Here is a 10,341-nt window from a genome sequence, read left to right on the forward strand (position 1 = left end):
AATATAAATTCACGTGGGTCCATTAAAACACTGGGGCATTTCATAATGAAGTGGACTCTAAAAAGACAGGAGAATGCCAGCAAAAGAAGAATGAACGAAGGTAACTTGACTTAGTAAAGAGTCTGAGATCTTTCCTGATGAAAAATTTGTCAGTGTTCATTGACCATCTTTGCTGCGAAATCTTACCGTTATCATGAGACCTTTAGAAAAGAGATGGAGACCAAGGATGTCAGACAAGTGAACTCACACTGCTCATCCCTGTTTTAGCTAACATTCTTCAACCACCATGACTTCAACTCCTTGGTCAGAACTGTGGTCAAACAGACAAGCTGACTTGATATGTACGTGTTTCTTACCTTCCAATGAACCCATGCTAGAAAAAGCCCTGATATTGTTAAAATTTGAATAGCAGGAAGGAGAAAGGGAAAAAGGGACACACTTAGATAATTAAAAGTTAAGAGAATTTGTTCCTAATTGAAACCTGGACTGTAGAATTCTGCATTTCACTGCTCTCAATTTGTGATTTCATTTGAGAACAGAGGCTACAGTTGCAGGGGTAAATGAATGTTTCATGACCTTCAAATAATAAGTCAGTTGAATAAAAATTATGTAACTGTAGCCACAATATTATAATAGTATAATACAGTAGCAAAGGAGAACTGAGCTTTTCCCAAATTGCTAAAAAAAATTGTTAAATGGCAGCTATTTCAGGAATTAATAAATGGTCAGTGAGAAGACAGGAAGATGTAGGAAAAATTATGATTATGTAATCTGATACATTTTAGTGAAAGAAATGTGAGTGAGGTAAAATTTAAGATGAACTGTTTTACACCAGTATAAGGATGGATTCAAGGTAGCTGAGGGTAAAAAAGACTGAAGTACAAGATGTATTGGAAGGATTCTGAATGGCTTGTTTAGGAAGCATCTTTTGTGTGCCTACCATTTGATAGGCATGGTTGCAGATGCTAAGACAAGTAATAAACCCAAAATGCCCATTCTCATGGAGTATACATTCTAAGTGGGAGGAAGACATACATAATTTATTAGCTAGAGATATGTGTTATAAGGGAACACAGAGGAAGGGGTGCTACTTTAGGTAGAATGATCAGAGAAGACTCCTGGTGTGGTGAGATAGGAATAGGTATGCCTGAGGAAGGGAGGGAGGGAGCTGACCATGCTGACATCTGGCAGTTGTGTCTTTGAGGCAGAAAGAACAGCAAGTGCCAATCCCTGAAGCGGAAGTTTGGGGCTGTGCCTGCCTTGTCTGAGATCCGCAAAGGAAAGGGACCATGGCTGGGGCAGAATGGGGTGAGGGGACAGTGAGGCGGGCAGAGAGAGAGGGAGGAGATAAGGCTAAAGAGTAGGGAAGTTGGAGTGAATAAAAATTACCTTTAAATTTTTATTGCTATGAGGGTTTGTAGGTCATCACAAAGATTTTTACTTTTTGTTTGAAGGATCCAAAGTAGAGTGGGGAATCTTAAGATCTGACTTGTGAGATGAGACTCCATGTGGTTAGGACGGCAAAAGGGAAGCAGAGAAACAAATTAGGAGGCTATTCAAGCAATTTAGGCAAGAAATTGGGGTCTATGGCATCTGGAGATGGTGACAAGTGGCTAGAGTCTGCCTGTCTGACAAGGTTGAACCACTTTCTGATACTAGATGTGGCACATGAGAAAGAGAACCATCAGATACAACTCCAAATGTTAGATCTTGAGCAACTGGAAGGAAGAAGTAGCCAGTAAACTGAAATAGAGAAGATGCCAGGGACAAATCTGGGGGACGAAGATTGGTTCAATTTTGAACACGTTAAATTTGAGATGCCTGTGACACCCAAGTGGAGCTTTCAAGTAGGAGTTAGTTCAGGAGAAAGATCAGGAAGTTAATGAAGATAATTTGATGCAAAATAGAGTCTTGTAACGTTCATCTCCCTGACTGAATCGTGACTGTGACACAGACCTTTGCCAGTCCTTTCTCATCTTCCTAGTTTCTAAATGGTGGCTGCTTCTAGCACTCAGTCCTCCGAGCCCTTCTTATTTTTGTTCTCTATGTAGTGACTCCATGCTCTTAAAATAGTTTCACCACAGACAGGAAGTGAGCTTCTGGTCCTCACATCTCACAGCTCTCTGTCAGAGAAGGGCTGTCTTCCCTCACTTCCAGTTTGGAAAGTCCCAAGGAGGACCCCCCTCATGACATGGCCCCTGACATAAGGGAAAAGTTCACAGGGCACAGACATGGCCACGCAGGGGGTCTTATTTATTAGGGTGTGGTATTCCAGAGAAGAAATTTATTGGGGTTAAGGGATTTGAGAATTCCTTTGCAAGCATCATTTTTGGTGTCTTCTTTGTCAGGAACCATAATAGCCCACTGGCAGGCAGCCATATACATCTAATTGCCTTATGAATATATTGACTTGCTCCTACCTTGTGCTGTCTTTGGCAAGAATAGAATACTTTAAACATTTTGGAGAATCTTGAGTTGCTTAAAAGCCAGTTAAGGGACTAATGATCCCTATTAATCCCTACTTCTATTTTTCTTGTTTTTCTTTTCTCAACATTTTATTCAGAAATTTTCAAACATGCAGAAAAATTTAAAGAGTAGTGAAGAATGATACTTTCTAAATGTCCACATAAGCTGTGAAACCTGAAAAATGTTTTGACAATTCATGTTCATAGGTCTCGTGACTCAGTGTGATATGATGTGAATCGCTCCCGTACAGGGAGCCTACATCTAAAACAGGAAAGGAAGAAAACAGCCCCTTTCCTTTTCTCTTTGCATCAGAGCCAAGCTGGAAACACCTTCCTACTCTAAGTAGGGAGAAGTATAAAGAAGGGAAAAAAAATGCTTTTCAAAATGAATTGACTAATTTCAGTGTATTAACAATTAGAAAAAAACCTTCAGTTCTACTGATAAACCCTAACTTGAAGGATGTGGGTTTATCTTGAAGGATGTTCTAACATAAGTATATACAAAGGAATTTTGCTTTTCTTCCATGGGTAGTTTTTCAAATGGGCTGCTACCTTGTAAACATGTTCCTTTAAGTAATACAAAATGTAGAAAAGATGAAATATACTTCAGAAGAGTTTGAACACTGATTCCATTTTAGTGCATATGCATATTCACAGATATTGAAGGAATGTTAGGTACCAGTGCTAGCACACTTTGGTCCTATCTTACAGTTTTGGTTATCATCTCCGTAACAACTATCATAATAATAATGATGGCAACCAGAAAAGATTTTCCACAACTAAAGACATAAAGAAGGAATCACAAGATGAGTAGGAGGGGAGGATTCATGATATCAAATTCCATACTGCCTGGGTGAGTGACCCACAAACTGGGGAATAATTCTATTCCAGAGGTTCTCACACAGGAGCGAGAGTTCTGAGCTCCATATCAGGCTCCCTGGCTCAGAGGTCTAGCACAAGGAAGATGAGCCCCCAGGACATTTGTCTTCGAAGGCCAGCAGGGCTTAACTGTAGGAACCCCACAGGACTGGAGGAAAAAGAAAATCCCACACAAAATCCCACATACACTGGACCCAGGGCAAAAGCAGCAGTGTGATAGGAGCCTAGGCCAGACCTACTCACTGGTCTTAGAGTCTCCTGGAGAGGCAGGGAGGGCTTCAGCTCACCCTGGGGATAGACACCGGTGGCAGACATATTTGGGAGCATTCATCCCTGTGAACACAGCTACTTGTGGCTGCCATACTGGCTCATTAGTACCAAAACTTGGCCCCACCTAATAGCCTCTAGGCTCCAGTGCTTGGATACCTCAGGCCAAACAAGTAACTGGGCCATACTCATCAGCAGACAGGCTGCCTAAAGACTTCCTGAGCCCACGTCTGCCTCTAGACAGGCCCCTAGACATGGCTGTTCTCACCAGAGTTCCAAGACCCAGCTTCACCCACCAGTGGCCAGGTACCAGCCCTTCCTGCCTGAAGGCCTGCACAAGCCTCTAGACCAGCCTCACCCACCAGGAGCAGACACCAGAAGCAAGAAAACTATGAACCCATGGTCTGCATACCAAGTCTGCCAATAGCAGGCCAGACCCTACCACTAGCAGGCCAACGCAACTTTCAAGACACCCCAGACTCAACACCCAACAGTGTCAGGAACTGGCTGCCTCTCACCAATGATCTGATTGAGCTCTGAGATCCCTGGGCCCTTCAATCAGATTTCTGGGAAACAACTCTGCCTGCCAGTAGTCCAGCACTAACCCCAGGATCTGGATTCACCTGCCAGTGGGTGGGCAACAGCCCCAGTGTCTTTGGAACCTTGAATCCATCCACCAGTGAGCCAGCAGTAGTCCTGGGGCCCCCAGGTTTCCCCTAGGGTTCTGCAACCAGCCACCTTGTGATCAGGTCCCACTAAACAGCAGCCAGCAGCATCCACACAGGCAGGACCTGGCAACAGGGGCCAACCAAGCCTACCAGCCCACACACATTGTCATCCCTCCACAAAAAAAAAGACCCATGCAGCCCTCTTAGGAGGAACCCCTATAGCACACAGCTTGGATGATGAGAGGGGAGTGCACTGTTGGGCACATAGGACATCTCCTACAGAGGGCCACTTCTCCAAGGTCAAGAAATGTAACTAACTTACCAGATACATAAAAATACAAATAGCAACTCAGACAAAACGAGGTGACCGAGGATTATGTTCCAGATGAGGGAACAAAATACAACTCCAGAAGAAGAATTAATTGAAGCAGAGATAGGAAATCTACCCAAGAAAGAGTTCAGAGTAATGATCGTATGGATAATCAAAGAACTTGGGAGGAGAATGGATGCACAGAGCAAGAAGGTAAAAGTTTTTAACAAAGAGCTAAAAAATATAAAGAACAACCAGAGATGGAAAATGCAGTAACTAAAATGAAATATACACTACAAGGAATCAACAGTAGATTAAGTGAGACAGAAGAATGGATCAGTGAGCTGGAATACAAGAGTAGTGGAAATCATGGCCATGGAACAAAAAAGAAAAGAAAAGAAAAAAGGATAGCTTAAAAGCCCTCTGGGACAACATCAAGTACACTGATATTTACATTATAGGGGTCCCAGAAGGAGGAGAGCGAGAGAAAGGGCCCAAGAAGATACTGGAAGAGATAACAGCTAAAAACTTCCCTAACCTGGGAAAGAAAATAGTCACCCAAGTTCAGGAAGTGTAGAGAGTTCCATATAGGAGTAACCCAAACAGGAACACACCAAGACACACTGTAATCAAAATGACAAAAATTAAAGATAAAGACTGAATATTAAAAGCAGCAAAGGTAAAGCAATAAGTAACATACATGGGAACTCCATAGGGCTATCAGCTGATTTTTCAGCAGAACTTCTGTAGGCCAGAGAAAATGGTATGGTATATTGAAAGTGATGAAAAGGAAGCACCTACAATCAGGAATACTCTACCCAGCAAGGCTCTTATTCAGATTTGATGGAGAAATCAAAACTTTACAGACAGTCAAAAGGTAAAAGAATTCAGCACCACCAAACCAGCTTCACAACAAATGTTATAGAAACTTCTATAGGTGAAAAAGAAAAGGCCACAACTGGAAAAAAAAATTATGAAATTAAAAAGGTCACCACTAAAGGCAAATATACAGTTAAGGGAGGAAATCATCCACACACAAAGCTAGTAGGGAGATTAAAAGACAAAAGCAGTAAAGCCATCTGTATCCACAACAAGCAGTCAGGGGTACACAAAACAACTAGATGTAAAACACGATATCAAAAGCAGTAATTGTGAGGGGAGAAGAGACCAAATGCTGTTTTAAAAATGCATTTGAAATTAAGAGATCAGCAACTTAAAACAATTATGTATACGTATAGACTGCTATACAAAAATCTCATAGTAACTGCAAACCAAAACTCTATAATAGATATACACAAAGTAAAAGGAATCCAAACATAACATTAAAGACAAACATCAAATCACAAAAGAATAAAAGAAGACTGAAAAAAGACCTACAAAGCAAATCCAAAATAGTTAACAAAATGGCAATAAGAACATACATATTGATAATTACCTTAAAAGTAAATAGACTAAATGATCCAACTAAAAGACATAGCATAGCTAAATGGATACAAAAATAAGACTCCTATATGTGCTGCCTACAAGAGACTCACTTCAGATCTAGAGATACATACAGAATGGAAATGAGGGGATGGGAAAAGGTATTCCACGCAAATGGAAGTCATAAGACAGCCAGGGTAGTAATACTTTTATCAGACAAAATAAACTTTAATATAAGGACTGTACTAAGAGAAAAAGAAGGACATTACATAATGATCAAGCAATCAAAACAAGAAGATATAATGAGTGTAAATATATATGTACCCAATATAGAAGCACCTCAATATATAAAGCAAATGTTAACAGACAAAAAAGGAGAAACTGACAGCAACAGAATAATAGTGAGGGACTTCAACAACCCATTTACATCAATGGAGAGATCATTCAGACAGAAAATCAGTAAGGAAACACAGGCTTTAAATAATACATTAGACCAAGTGGACTTAATTGATATTTATAGAGCATACTATCCAAAAGCAGCAGAATTCACATTCTATCCAAGTGCACATGGAACATTCTCCAGGATAGATCACATGTTGGCCCACAAAGCAAGCCTCAGTACATTTAAGAAAACTGATATCATATCACACATCTTTTCTGACCACAATACAATAAGATAGAAATCAACTATGAGAAAAAAACTGCAAAAAAAACCAACCCTAATACATGGAGGCTAAACAATATGCTACAAAACAACCAATGGATCACTGAATACAAATACAAAATTGCCTAGAGACAAATAAAAACAAAAACATGACAATCCAAAACCATCGGAAGCAGCAAAAGCAGCTGAAAGAGGGAACTTTATAGCAATACAAGCTTACCTCAGGAAACAAGAAAAATACCAAACAATCAAACTAATTTTAGACCTAAAGCAACTAGAGAAAAATGAACAAAACCCAAAGTTAGTAAAGGGAAAGAAATAATAAAGATCAGAGCAGGAAAAAAAATGAAATAGAGACTAAAATATCAATAGAAAAGATCAATGAAACTAAAAGCTAGTTCTTTGAAAAGACAAACCGTTAGCCAGACTCACCAAGAAAAAATAGGACAGGGATCAAGTCAATAAAATCAGAAATGAAAGAGGAAGTTACAACTGACACCACAGAAATATAAATGCTCATAAGAGACTACTACAAGCAACTATATCCCAATATAATGGACAACCTAGGGGAAATGGACAAACCCTTAGAAAGGTCAATCTCCCAAGACTGAACCAGGAAGAAATAGGAAACATGAACGGACCAATTACCAGTACTGAAACTGAATCAGTAATTAAAACACTCCCACAGGTGAATTCTACCAAACATTTAGAGAAGAGTTAACACCTATTTTTCTGAAACTATTCCAAAAATTTGGAGAAGATGAAACACTTCTGAACTCCACCATTGCACTGATATCAAAACCAAAGATACCACACAAAAAAAGAAAAATACAGGCCAGCATCACTGATAAACATAGACACAAAAATCCTCCACAAAATACTAGCAAACTGAATTCAGCAATACAGTAAAAGGACCATATAGCATGATCATGTGGGACTTGTCCCAGGGATGCAGTTTTCAGTATTCACGTATCAATGTGATACACCACATTAACAAACTGAAAAATAAAAACTATATGATCATCTTGACAGATGCAGAAAAAAACTTCTGATATAATTCAACATCCATTCATGATAAAAAATAAAATAAAAAACCTCTCCAGAAAGTGGGCATTGAGGGAACATGCCTCAACATAATAAAAGCCATATATGACAAATCTATAGATAACATCAAACTCAACAGTGAAGAACGGAGAGCATTTCCTCTAAGGTCAGGAACAAGACAAGGATGCCCACTCTTGCCACTTTTATTCAACATAGTTTTGGAAGTCCTAGCCACTACAATAGGAGAAGAAAAATAAATAAAAGGAATCCAAACTGGAAAGGAAGAAATAAAACTGTCACTGTTTGCAGATGACAGAATACTACTCACAGAAAATCCTAAAGATGTCACCAGAAAACTACTAGAGCTCACAAATGAATTTGGTAAGGTTGGAGGATACAAAATTAATATACAGAAATCTGTTTTACTTCTATACACTAACAATGAATTATCAGAAAAAGAAATTAAGAAGATAATACCATTCACCATCACATCAAAAAGAATAAAGTACTTAGGAATAAACTTACCTACAGAGGCAAACGACCTGTATTCCAAAAAGGTTAAGATGCTGATGAAAGAAATTGAAGACAACATAAGCAGACTGAAAAATAAACCATCTTCTTGATTTGGAAGAATCAGTATTGTTAAAATAACTGTACTACTTAAGGCAATCTAGAGATTCAATGCAATCACTATCAAATTACCAATGGCATTTTCCACAGAACTAGAACAAAAAACTTTTAAATTTGTATGGAGACACAAAAGACCCCAAACAGCCAAAACAATCTTGAGAAAGAATGGAGCTGGAGGAATCACACTCCCTGACTTCAGACTATACTACAAAGCTACAGTAATCAAAACAGTATGGTACTGGCACAAAAACAGACACATAGATCAATGATAACAGGATAGAAAGTCCAGAAATAAACCCATGCACTTATGGTCAATTAAACTATGGCAAAGGATGCAAGAATATACAGCAGCAAAATTCACATCCTATTCAAGTGCACATGGAACTCTGGAGAAAAGACAGTCTCTTCAGTAAGTGGTGCTGGGAAAACTGGACAGCTACTTGTAAAAGACTGAAATTAGAACATTCTCTAACATCATATACAAAAATAAACTCAAATGGATTAAAAACTTATAAATGTAAGGCAGGACACTCTAAAACTCCTAGAGGAAAATATAGGCAGAACACTTCTTGACACAAACCGTAGCAACATTTTTTTGGATCTGTCTCCTAAAGCAAAGGAAACAAAAGCAAAAATAAACAAATGGGATCTAATTAAATTTAAAAGCCTTTGCACAGCAAACGAAACTATAAACAAAATGAAACTACAACCTACAAAACGGGAGAAAATATTTGAAAATGATGCAACTAACAAAGGATTAATTCCCAAAATATACAAACAGCTTATACAGCTCAGTATCCAAAACAAACAAACAAACAAACAAAAAAAAAACCAATCCAAAACTGCACATTTCTTCAAAGAAGATATACAGATGGCCAACAGGTACATGAAAAGGTGCTCATCACTGATAATTATTAGAAACATGCAAATCAAAACTACAATAAGGAATCTCCTCACACCAGTCAAAATGGCCATCCTCTAAAAGTCTACGAATAATACATGCTGGAAAGGTTGTGCAGAAAAGGAAACCCTCCCACACTGTTGGTTGGAATGTAAATTGGTGCAGCCACTATGGAACCTCCATAGTGGTTCCTTAAAAAAATAAAAATAGAATTACCATATGATCCAGTAATTCCATTCCTGGGCATAAATGCAGAGAAAACTCTTAATTCAAAAAGACACATGCACCCCAACATTCATAGCAGCACTATTTACAATAGACAAGACATGGAAACAACCTAAATGTCCATCATTAGATGACTGGATAAAGAAAATACGGTATATTTATACACACATAGTGGACTATTACTCAGCCATAAAAAAGAATGAAATAATGCCACTTGCAGCAACATGGATAGACCCAGAGATTATCACACTAACTGAAGTACACCAAACGGAGAAAGACAAATATCACATTATCTCTTATATGTGGAATCTAAAAAAATGACACAAGTGAACTTATTTACAAAACAGAAACAGGCTCACAGAAATAGAAAACAAACTTAACAGTTACCAAAAGGGAAAAGTTTGGGAGGAATAAATTAGAAGTTTGTGATTAACAGATATATACTACTGTATATAAAATAAACAACAAAGGTTTACTGTGTAGCACAGGGAGCTATACTCAATATCTTGTAATAACTTAGAATGAAAAAGAAAAAAATATACAGATACATATATATGTGTATGTTATATGTATGTATGTATGTATGTATGTGTGTGTGTGTGTATACACACACATATATATATATATAAAACTGAATTAGTTTGCTGAATACTTGAAACTAACACAACATTGTAAATCAGCTATACTTCAACTAAAAAAATTTTGCCAGTTAGGACATACTAGTACACACCACCATCAGTAAAATGAAATAAAAGTATCACTAATATAAAGAAAGAGAAAGAGGGATACTAGGAGTTAGAAAAGACATCAGTAATAGATAAATTTTAATATCAATGCATGAGGCTTAAATATAGCCATTAGTCCAT

Source organism: Camelus bactrianus, chromosome 3 (genome assembly GCF_048773025.1).
Source record: "Camelus bactrianus isolate YW-2024 breed Bactrian camel chromosome 3, ASM4877302v1, whole genome shotgun sequence".
Taxonomy (NCBI): Eukaryota; Metazoa; Chordata; class Mammalia; order Artiodactyla; family Camelidae; genus Camelus; species Camelus bactrianus.